The sequence below is a fragment of the Macrobrachium rosenbergii genome, chromosome 55, assembly GCF_040412425.1.
Source record: "Macrobrachium rosenbergii isolate ZJJX-2024 chromosome 55, ASM4041242v1, whole genome shotgun sequence".
In the NCBI taxonomy this organism is placed as follows: domain Eukaryota; kingdom Metazoa; phylum Arthropoda; class Malacostraca; order Decapoda; family Palaemonidae; genus Macrobrachium; species Macrobrachium rosenbergii.
The window spans coordinates 11,707,896-11,720,421 of record NC_089795.1 but is presented as its reverse complement, the minus strand read 5'-3'; the positions used below and the strand labels follow the sequence as shown (position 1 = coordinate 11,720,421).

Below are 12,526 nucleotides of genomic sequence, written 5' to 3'. Positions count from 1 at the left end.
TCACACCGTCACTCTTCTTCTTTTTTAAGTACAATCACTTCATGAAAATCCTTCTGATAAGAGTTTTTGCAGAAAACTGAGCAGGGTGACTCGCTTGATAATTTCAAAGCTTTAATCTGGTTCATCTTGATGCCTTTCATGTTCAAAGAACCCAAATCTGTTGCAATCAGTTTTATGTCAAGGAAATCTTCAAAGGTCATTTCTTTTACTTTGAATGGTTCTCCCCTCTTTTTGCTGTTCTGATTCCGGTAATGAAAGTTTCAGGCAGGAAAATTGGCCCACTTTTTCAAAGCCTTTTCATATTTCGTTCAATGAGCGAATGGGCAGAATCGCCCTCATTCTGTGTGTGCCCTCGAATCAAGTACTTGTGAGTAACAGATTTAATATTCAAGAAGTTGACTGCGTATAGGTACAATGAGAGCATGAATTTGTTTTTCTGCTGGCCACCACAATTATCAGAATAGAATGTTATATCAGTAATTCCCTTTTCTGAGCATTTTTTCATGAAATCTAGTACACAGCTACCCAATTCATTCACGCCTCTGACCATTTGATTCGTCCCACACATAGCAATAACATTCATTGGACTTTAAATCATAGATAGTGAAGTTCAGAACGTTGAGCTTTGATGTATAGTAGAAGTGAGAAACTTCTCCTTTGGGAAGAGAGAAGACTGCTTGTAGGTCATACATCACTGCGACAGCATGGGTAGATGGAGTAGTTGTTTTGTCCACATTTTTTTCGTTTCTGGAGAGCTGCTTCTCTAAGTGATGTTGGTCATAATTTTCTTTCAAACTCTGTTTCTCAGCATCGGTTGCATTATGAAACGCCTCACAGGTATCACATTGGTCTTTTTAGGCTGAAAAATGAAATATTGTATTCATTTTTGAATATGTTATAGTAGTAGGCATAATTTACATATTCAACTTTTTCTTCTTGACAAATGTTCACATAGTCTCTATGAAGTTCTGCAACTGTTTTGCTGCCATCTATGAATTCTCTCGATGTATTTGCTCTCATGTAGTGGCTTTCTATTCTTGGGATGGAATCGATGTGTTGTCGTACTTTGTCCACAGTAGATTGGTCGAGACCTTTAGTCTTGGTGTGCTGTCCTCTTTTTCAGGCTCCATAAGGACTCCTACCACTTTGCCCTTTTCTCTTGTACTGTGCGAATAGGCCTGTCGTTGATATCTAAAGTATTTTTGAAAAATAATTTGCAAACTCTCTTTTTTTTTCACCATCAACATTGAAGAAAAAGCATTATTCAGGTTCCTTGGAGGTCGCTTTCCACCAACACGAATATATCTGTAAGAGAGGGCTCGATTTGTTCCATGCAATTTAATATGAATAATCGTTGCTTCTCTAAAGATCCTAATTGCCAATAATCACTAAATATGGTTTCTCTCTCTTCATTTGAAAAGGTTGAAAAGCACTTAAGCCTACATTTTTTCAGTGCAAGGAGGCTTCATTGCTCTTGTAGGTCTCTCCCGGTGATTCTTGGACGCCATCTTGTAAGATTTTCCTTCATTTCTAAGTTTTTCTGTGCATTTCTGTACCATGTTTGTGGGTTTCTCTTTCTTTAAAACCTTGTTTCTTCGCTGGACTATTGAAGATGCCTTCTGTACCACTTTGATCTTCTGAATATTCATCACTATCATTACTCTGGTCTTTTTCTGTAGTACCCAATAATTCTGGCTCGGGAACATAATCTTTGTCTTTAACAGAATCGTCTGAATCCACTAAAGCAGAGGAGGAAGTGCTTGATTCTGAGGAAGAACTGCTTGATTCTGAGGAAGAACTGCTTGATTCGTCATCAGACGTGTCCTTAGGCAATTGAACATTAGAATCAACGTAGTAGTTCTCGCCCAAATCAGAAGTGGTAAAATGTTCTTCATTAGAAACTAAGTTTATGTGGGCTTTAGAAGTAGATGGTTCTCCTTCCAAAGAGGTGTGAGAGTCCTCATCCATGTTCTTACTCTGCCTTTGCAAAGAGTCACTGGCTCTTTCTTGTAACGATCCTAAAAAATGGAAATAAAGAAGTTAGCATGAGAATATATATATATATTTTTTAATGCGTGGAAAAATTCACAGATGCTAACAATTTGAAACAAAGAAGTTAGCAAGAGAATTTTTTAACCCTATTTAGATCTGGTTTTCTTGCTCTGTCTGTGGGGCGTGTTATCAGTTGAAATCAAATATATTCAAATTTCCTTATTATCAAGTTGTGATTTAATTTTTTTTTTTTAAGCTGTAAACTGATGGGATAAGCTCCTGGCTTTCATCTAGCCCATGGTTGTGAAAAAAGAGAAAAACAAAGGGACTCAAGACTTTAGGTGATGATAGACCTGTCTCTTGAAGGAAGAAAGATTATAAGTATCAGGAAAAACACCTGCAGGAAGATTGTTCCAAAGCCTAGAAGTGGTAGGGAAGAAATATTTTTAATAACATGCGAGAAGTACCATTTTCTAATATATTCATGTGCAAAAATATTCATAATATCTGCTCTCAAACGTAGTGGCAGAAATAAATGAAATAATTTTGAGAACAGCTATGGAGGCCATTGCAGGGAGAGAAACAAAAAAATCAGGATAGCACACAAAAATCACAAGTATTTTTCAATGAGGAATTCAGTTGTAACAGGATACAAAGTGAGCTTGTTATGAGTTCAAAAATAATACACCAGATAGGATTAAAGCAGCAAATATTTACGACTTAATACTCATAGATTAATCACAAATTACCTGTGTCAGCATCGTTGGAAATTAGCTTTAGGCCTATGCCATGGCTATTCTTCGCTAGAGCTAACTTCAGAAATTTTTCCCCGCGTCCATTAATTTTATTGAACACAGATGGAGTGGGCAATATCTGCAAAAACAAACTAATAGTTTTCAGCCAATCGGCACATCTTTGCTAGATTGGTTGAATGTTAGTGGCTATAGTGTCATAATTCAAAATAATTTTAATGAATTATTTCACACGTCTTCATACTTCAGATTTAAAACGACCCATTTCTACCTAAAGTTCAATCAAAAGGCACCTTTACATCCTAATTTTGTGACAATAATGACACATCTACAGATAACCAACAAGAGTGTCCGCATTTTCAGTTGCAGAATGTATCATTTTGTTTACACCCAACAAGGGTATCTGCATTTTCAGTTGCATGTTGTATCATTTTGAAATAGTTTCCAAAGCAGCTAAGTACGTCTCAAATGAATATTGTATTAAGACTAGAATAATACACTGTAACACTAAATAATCCTTTACAAAAGATACTTACATTCGCTTCAAGATGGGCACATCAAGACATATGTCACTTCAGGAATAAGCTCGCACACCCATTCCCCTGTGAGGGTCGAAGCACAACAAAGATGAGACAGTGTTACCACTAAACTATTGCGCTATTGGTCTGGTGCAATGAAGACATTTAGCGCCACCATTCGGGTAATTTTTCAAGTAGAGATATGACATTTACACAGTTAAAAAGCTTGCATTTTGAGGAATATGATGGTGTACTCAACTCAAAATTCTCGATTTTTGAGATATGACGTTATTCGAATTAATGAGCGAGCTAAGGAGTTGAGGGGGGCTGGCTTGAACTCAAGGTCGAGTTGAGATGACTAAGACCCAAAGTTCTTGGCTATTGTCCAAAGGACAAGTCAGTGCCCTGGTGGGAACCTTGATTACCGGGGTATCTGGCAAATCTCTGAAAGAGAAAGGCAGAACCAAGTAAAGGTTCGTTCCCAAGGGTCGAGCCAACTCGGGACTTACGAAACCGAGATCCGAATGGGACAAAGTCCTTCTTCTTAGCACCAGAATTGCCCAAAAACTGCAGTCGGCAAGACCCTCCGAGGCAAGAAGAATTCATATTCTGTCAAGGCAGGGGTGGAAGCTTGGTGTCTCGACCTGAATTAACTCCTTCGAAGAAAAGAATTCATCAGGTCGAGAACGCTCTCGGAAGCCAGGACCACGGCGGTCCCTGACACTCTCAGCCCCTCGGAAACTGCAAGGGTTGTGAGTGATGAAGGTTATTCATTGGGGGTGCCGCGGTCCTGTCCCGGGGATCCTCGCGCCGACGAATCGGTGCGAAGTTCCGCGAGAATACGGGGGCGATCGTAACTTGAAGAGGAAGACCCTCGCTGTTTCCGATGCGTGAAAACTCCTGTACCTCTCCTCTTGGAGGGAGACCTTGACAGATCCCATAAAACCCTCCTCGGCTACCTGGTTATAATACGAGAGAACCGGGGGACCGATACCCAAAACACGCCAGGCAGCCGAACTCCGAAAGAAAATTTCGTCGGAGCTCTCTCTGTCCATCTCGCGCCTCTCGGAACAACCGAGAGAAGAGAACAGGTGAGGAGAAAAGAGTATCCCTACCTGTCCTGCCAGTATGATAAGCAGGAGAGGCGGACTGTGAGCGATAATCAACCGAAGGAGATTACTGCCACACGGGGAAGGAAGAGCACTTGTGCCGTGGCAAAGCACTTTCCTGGGAAGAGCAAAAAAGTTCACTCGAACATCGCCAAGAACCCGAATCAGAAAAAACCGAGTAGGCCCGAGCCGAGCCGATCACGCAAACGCGATCCAGCTGGTCGGTATGCGGCGGACTGGGAGGCAGGCGGGGCGAGCCAAGCCGAGCCGAGCCAAGCCAGTCTGGCAAGCCGAGTCGAGTCGAGCCGAGCCAGTCTGGCAAGCCGAGTCGAGCCGAGCCAATCTCATAAGTGCGACCGGGGGCCGAGCCGAGCCAATTGCGCGAACACAATCATAACTGGGCAGGCTGGACTCGTCTGCTGTGAACAATTGCTAGTTTCCCGAACTCTAAACTCCTTTGAGGCCGAGGCCCCTCGAGAAGAAGGTTCAAAGGGGAATTCTGTGTCTGCTATCTTGCATGCTCGAACCCGAAAGTTCGAGACACAAGAACGAAGCCCACCCGAGCAACCGAAGCAGCTGGCGGGCAGTATCGAGACACCTGGCATCGCGGCACACCTACACCTGGGTGTCCCGGTAACCAGACACCTGGGTGTCTCTGCACTTTCTCTCGTCCTGTGCCTCTTGTAAGGAGAGTGCTCGTGATTCATAGAATTCGAGCTACCCACGAGACTTCCAAAAATCGGGAGCAGCTGCTTCGTTTCCTAATAGATCGAAAGAGCCAAGCACAGAACCAGTCTTAGACGCAGACCTCCAAGACTGGCAACGAGGGTGTGGCCTCGAGAGGCCACGCTCTCGCGGCCCCCGAAACGCAAGATCCCACGGGAGAATGCGAATTGGTCAACGAGAGAAATTTGTCTCCCGGAAGAGAGTCAGTCCCTTAGAAGTCCCGCAGGACTCCCAAAGAGAATCTCTTCCCTGCTTCTTCTGGTGTTCGAACCGAGAGGATCGAGACACCAGGCTGGGAACCCGACCGAGCACTGGCAAACACTCGGGGAGCGCTTGCGGTGCTGGCAGGAAGAGGAACCAAGACACCTGGGTGCCTCGGCCCTTTCTCTCGCACTGCTCCCGAAATGGGCCCAGGAAAATCTCTCCAGACCAGATCGGGATACTCGATATTCCATAGAATCTCAAGCACTTGAAGCGGCTCGCGAACGAGCGCCCGAAGCAGCCCCCATCTTAGAGGCGGAACCTCTAAGACTCGGGAATGGGATCGCAAACTGAGGTCTGCGCGCCCGCGGTTTCCGAAACACAAAACCCAGGGCTATGCGAATCGGTTTTCTAACCTGAAGGTCGCGAAGAGCCAACGAGAGACCCACTGCCTCCTCGGAAGGAGGCAGTCCCTAGACGTCCAAGGGCATCAAGGGGAAGAAACAGCATTCCTTTCCTCCGGCTGATGGAGGTCTGTCCGATTCTCGGGACCCCCTTGGACCTCGGAAGAGGAAGGGAAGACGCAGCAGAAGACGAAATCGAAGATAAGATGAAGAAGACGGCGGCTACTTACACAGGACGGCTTCCTTCACCTCCACTCTGATATCTTCTACAGGATGGTGGACACGAAACATCATAACCTCCAGGGTAGTCCGGCAGGAACACAACGGACGCAGCCAGGACACCACCACCAGGAGAAGCATGATCAGGACAGCCGATGCAGGAGCTACGGCAGCAATTCGGAAGGCAGGAGCTACTGCAACGGCCAGGGACATCACCTCAACAGGACGACTTCCTACATCTTCACGCCGACATCTTCTACAGGATGGCAGACATCGTAACCTCTGGGATGTTAGAATTATCTAACTCAAATCAATTTTAGGCAAGTCTTTATCTTTCAACTTACCTGCACCATCTTCAAGAACAATTTCTTCTTATTCTTCGAATTTTAAAATCCTTAAATTCACTCTTTAAGAGAAAGAACACCCGTTCTTTTTTCCGACTGGTACCGCAAGACTGAAGACTCCTTGTCGGACCAAAACCGCCAACAACTCCGTTTTCTTTCACTTTGTCGGAAACTCTCGAACAACGTTGAAAAATAAAAGACGGGAAAACAAAACTGTTTCCTTATAAGGAATACATTTAACATTAAATTAATTAATTCAATTAGAATACAGGAAGGGGAAAGTTAAGAATTTACATTTTATATTAACAAACGGCAATCATTCAGTTTACTTTCCGTCCATAAACGAACACCAAAAATGGGGACAAAAAGTAAGAACCAAACGAACTAGTCAATTCGACTATTCTCCCACGAATGAAATTACCATTCTCCAATCAACTATTTCTACAGGGACAGCTGGCAGGAACGCATGGAAGCGGTCCCGGGCACGACCGCCAGAAGCAGCAGGAATGATCAGGACAGCCGATGCAGGAGCTACGGCAAAGGTTCGGAGAGCAGGAGCTATGCAATGGCCAGGAACGTCACTTCCACAAGGCGACTTCCGTCCCTTTCACGCCAACATCTTCTACAGGATGGCAGACATCGTAACCTCCAGGGCAGATGGCAGGAACACAACGGAAGCGACCCCGGGCACAATCACTAGGAGAAGAAGCGGGCACGATCAGGACATCCGATGCAGGAGCTACGTTAGTGGTTCGGAAGGCAGGAGCTACTGCAACGGACAGAATGTCATTTGAAAGTCACCAGCAGCGACAGGAGCGATCAGGGTGGCTGCGGCAGGAGACCAGGAGAGCAGCCTAGATACTGTCGTCGAGTTGACAAGAGCATAACACAGGGAACAGCAGGAGCAGATGGACCACACATACGCAGGAAGCATTGCAACAGCATACATGAAAACCAGCAATGACAGCGATCGATCTACATCGGCGGGAACAGAGACAGAGCGATCCCGACGTGGAAATATGTCATCTAATCAGGTATTGTGGTCGATCCCGAAGCAACACTGAATGAATGTCGGGACTGCTTCATGCAAGATATTCTTGATATATCCAGCCAACTACTGCTGTGTCTGCGATGCTCACTGTCAACCTGAAAGAACAACAAAGATGATTAGTAGAGGGAGGCTCCTCCCGCTACAAGGGGAACAGCCCTACGCAGCGGGAGGAGGTACTCTAGACGAGGTCGCTCGATCGCTCCCCCCCCGCCCCCGGTCATCGCCCGACAAGCGAGCGAAGAGGGCGAAGGAGAGAGAAGGAAGAATCTACAGGAAGAGAAAAAAGGACGGAGGGGAGGCCACCAAGGGCACCGTGGAAGCGGAACTTATCGACGACGGCCGTAACCTCCCACTCGGCTCTCAAATCTCTAAGCGCAGGTGGCAAGTAACACTCAGCATAAGTAGGAAGAAATTAGTGATGCCCCTTAAGGTCCGTTCACACATTCACATATCAGCCCACGCATGTTCACGCATGTGAAACGTGGCTATACTGTAGGGTTTGTATGGCTATACTGTAGGGTTTGTCGGCGCGATCAAGTGGATACGTGTCAAAGGCCGATGTCCGTAAGTCAACATAACGGCGCCATAATGTAAGTGCGGAGTAATCGTGTTTAAGGCTCGCACTGCGCGCAAGATAGACGGGATGCTTACGTGAACTGCCACGACAATAGGCCACACCCCACATGTAATGCGTGGCAGAGTAAGTAACACCCACGCACGTTATACCGTATGTGTAACGTTGTGCGTTACGACCTCACGACACCCTCACAACATCCCCACGTACATCGGCGGGTATACGCCAGGTACAAAAGGGCCGTGCTGTGCACGTGTTTGCAGTGCCATTCAGCGCCTCCCTGTAGCAAGAAGTATTCCCCTGCTGCTGAATCAACATGGAGAACATTGAGGACATCGTTGCCCTTATAACACCAGCACACAGACAACAAAGAAACGTAATGGAGGCCGTTGTGGAGTATGTGCACTGCATGGTATTGGTGGAAGCTCTGAGGGCCTACATTGCAATTGAAAATAAGAAAAAAAAGAGGAGGCCGAGGAGGGTTTGGGCTTGGCCGTACTTGCAAAGAGGAGTGGAGCTAGGCCACTATGACAACCTGATGGAGGAGCTGGCAACCGAAAACCCAGAACTATACAGGAATTTTACGCGAACTGACAGAGACATATTCAGTGAAATAGTTGAACGTGTCACACCCTACATTGAGAAGCAACGCACATTCTGGAGGGAACCCCTTATGCCAGGACTGCGTGTGGCTATCACCCTACGTTTCCTCTCCACGGGTGACTCATATAAGAGCCTGCAATACGCATTCCGGGTAGCCCACAACACCATAAGTTGCATTGTACCCGAGACCTGCAGGGCCATTGTTTCTGCCTTTGGAGATGAGGAACTGCAGGTACCACAAACACCAGAGGCTTGGAAGCAGGTTGCCCGCGGGTTTGAGGAACGGTGGAACTTCCTCCACGTAACTGGAGCAATACACGGTAAACACATCAGGCTCCGTAACCCTCCCCTTGGTGGTACGCATTACTACAATTACAAGAAGTTCTTCTCCATGATTCTACTTGCCATTGTTGACGCTTCATATAAGCTCCTCTACGTGGACGTGGGTGCCGTTGGGTCAGAGTCGGACGGTGGTGTATTTGCCCAGATCCGTCTGTGTGAAATGCTGGCAAAACAGGAAGCAAACCTTCCCCAACCTGAGGCCCTACCAGATGCAACAAATGGAGCTCCTGTAGACTACTTCCTGCTTGGCGATGATGCCTTCCCCCTGCGGAACTATCTCATGAAGCCCTACCCCAAAAGAGGCCTGTCCAAGGAGGAGCGGATCTACAACTACAGGTTAAGTAGGGCACGGCGGACGGTGGAGAATGCCTTCGGGATTCTGGCCAGCAAATTCAGAGTACTCCACACGTCAATGTGTATCAAGCCTGACCGTGCAGAGTCAGCAGTGCTGGCCGCGTGTGTTCTGCACAACCTTACAATAAAAAGAAATCCACGCAGGCAGGAAGCAGATCAGGAGAACCCCATCACACATGATTTTCATACCTGGTGCCTGGAGGGGTGACCCACCCCTAGGAGACGCTCTTCCAACCGTGGGAGGCAGCACTGCAACCAGGAATGCCAAGGAACAACGCAACATCCTGAAAGACTACTTTTCATCTCCTGGCGGTTCCGTTACTTGGCGGGAGAACTACTGTTAACATACATTTATATTTGTTATAATAATAATTTCTCTTTGTATGTCGACTTCCAAAATTTTTAATATCCGTACAGTTTACTGTTCCTTTGCATTTATGCATTTATTTGTTTTACATATGTCTTATTTGTGCTATTATTCTTACTTCATTTTATTAGTATAATGGTTTTTAGTTCATTGAATAAAAGTTATTTTTCAATTATATGTTTATTGTTTATACTAATCATGATATATACACTGAAACATACAATACCAAAAATAAACATTTGTTATATAAGTTAATTTTCAACTATATATTTGTTTGCATATTTTTTTTTTTAGTACTGGATCATACACTCTGACATTTTTAACGCAGAAGCAAATACATGCATTGCAATGTGGCTAAGTGCATTACTCCAAGGCGTGGGAAGATTTTAACTTTGAATGTTTTGAAATGGTTTATACCTTTATATAGGCCATTACCAAGCAGTAGTGAAGAACAAATTAATAATATGAAAATACAGATATTTTTTTTATTTTTTATTTTAATATAATATACCTTCACTTACTTCTTATTTTTGTTATTCTTATTTCATTTTGTTACTTCCATGGTTTGTAGTTCATTGAATAGAAGTTACTTTTCTATTATATGTTTATTGTTTATACTAGTGCTGATATATAGATTGAAACATACAATAATACAAAAAAATAGATATCTGTTTCTATAAGTTAATTTTCAACTATATAGTTGTTTGCATATGTCTTAATTGTGCTATTATTCTTACTTCATTTTATTAGTATAATGGTTTTTAGTTCATTGAATAAAATTTATTTTTCAATTATGTTTATTGCTTATACTAATGCTGAAATATTTATATGGAAACATACAATAATACAAAATATATACATTTGTTTACATTGACCCATACACAAAACAGACATAAAAAAAAATGTTGCCTTAAACTAGAGGTTCTCCAGGAAGCTGCTCGTTGGCAAAGACACGTTGAGGTCGCCTGGGTGTGGACGCCACTGCAGGTGCAGACAGCTGCGCGTGCAGCATCGCCACCTGTTGCGCCGTGAGGTTGAGAGGCCGCGCCGTGGCACCACTAGGTGTAGCAAGTGACACATATGTAGCAGCAGCAGGAAGGGGAGCTGGGGCCGCAGGCGGAGCATCCCAGAGGGCTTCTGCTTGAGTGTGGGGCATCAGATGACGTGGCGGCCTCGTGATGCCCTCTTTGGTAGCCCTCACAAAGCGCTGTACGGCGGAGATGAACTCCACCTTCAGCGCCATCCTCAGCTCGGGCCCCACATCTGCACAGTCGGCGGCAAGCTCCTCCAGGGCGTTCCGCCAGTACGTCAGCTTGGGGTCACACACAGGCCTTTGCCGAGCTGACTCTGCTTGTTGCAGCAACACGTCCAGGACCCCGCTTGCAGCCTTGTCCTCCCTCCGTGACTTCCTTTGTGGTGCAGGATCATCAATGGTGGAGGACCGGTCATCGGACGAGCAGGGGACTGGAGTGGCACTGCCAGCAGAATCACAAAGGGCAGGACCATGGCCAGGAGGGTTGCTGCAAGCAGCTGCAGCAGACGCAGACTGTAAAGAGATGGAACATGTAGAGAGAATGCAAATGTTGAACCCCCCAGAATGCCCCACACCCCCCAACTAGGTCAAATCCATGAATGCTTAAAACCCATCTAAAAACACTTAGAACTGCCCATTTTGATAGCTTAAACCAAGAAAAACCCTGTAAAAATGCTTATACCTGAGTGTTTTAATAGTTTTATCACAAAAAGTGCATTTATTCATGAAAAATATATGAAAATACAGTAATTAGTGACTATTTCTCAGTGAAAAATACCGCGAATGGGCGAATTTTCCGCAATGATGGCTGATATGTTCCACAGAGAAACCCGGAACGTGAGTCCGAACCATGAGAATGCGAATAAACTGTACTGTGAATGTCAAGGTTGTAGTTTCATTAATTAAATAAACTGTACATTAAAGTTTCAGTCACCGATTTACTAAAAAGCGAAACAATAAAATAAGACATACCATCGGAAGTCCCAACACCTTGGGCTTCTTTTGGCGGACGATGTGGGGCTTGAGGAAGTGGAAGATGTTCAGTATCCACTTCTCACGGTCCGTCAGTCGTCTGCTGGGCCCCGACCACTATTTTCGGCTGTGAGGCGTCCAAAGCGGGTCCTGAGGGAGGTGAACCAGGTCCGGAGTTCAGGGCCTGACACAGGAGGATCCAGTGACCTCCCCTTCTCCTCAAATGCCCTGCACACCCTGGCCTTGTCCTTGTATGCCGTCATGCCCTTGTTATAAATGAATTCGGCCTCCTGCTCCAACCACTCCCCTACCAGGCTCTCATTTTCGTCTGAGACGATGACAGAGGGGTTCTTCTTTCGGCACGCTTTTCCAGTCCCAGGGGCGGTGCCGTCAGCAGCTTCGTCGTTCCCGTCATCATCGGCGGAGTCGACGTCATCCAGGCCGACGTCCTCGTCGTTGAAGAGGCTATGGTCACTGGCCATGTCCTCCACCTCGTCAGCCTCTTGAAGGTTTATGACAACATCCTCCTCCATGGTGTCTGCAGCAGGTGGCCGCCTCGTAGAGGCCGTCTCCGCTCCTGACTGGGATGTTGGAGGCTTGTAAGCCCCCTTCCGCTGTCTGTTGCTGCTTACTTTCGGCATTTTCTGCTGACGAAGGCGCTGGAGGGGTGAGAAACGGTGTTGCCGCTGCCTGTCCGGGAGAGGAAGTGAAGCCGCATCCGCGCCGCAAGCTGTTTTATACACCCGACACAGCGCTGCCTCATCGTCTCAGGTCCTGGGGGAGAGGCGCTGTTGCCATGTCTACTCCCAAACCTCGTGGGGACCCACGCGGTTCTTGGCGGGAACGGGAAAGCAGCGTGGGACCACGCGTCATTGTCCCGGAGGCGTGCAGACCACGCTAAGGATGCACCACGCGGTGCGTGTGGAGCCACGTAAAATGACGGGTGACGTGAGCAGACACGTATC

General features: G+C 46.0%; 1 pseudogene; it reads right to left on the bottom strand.

Annotated features, from left to right (window-relative positions):
* Window positions 1-702: 702 nt before the first annotated feature.
* The window catches only part of LOC136835900 (uncharacterized), a 51,482-nt pseudogene continuing 39,658 nt past the window's right edge, over window positions 703-12,526 (bottom strand).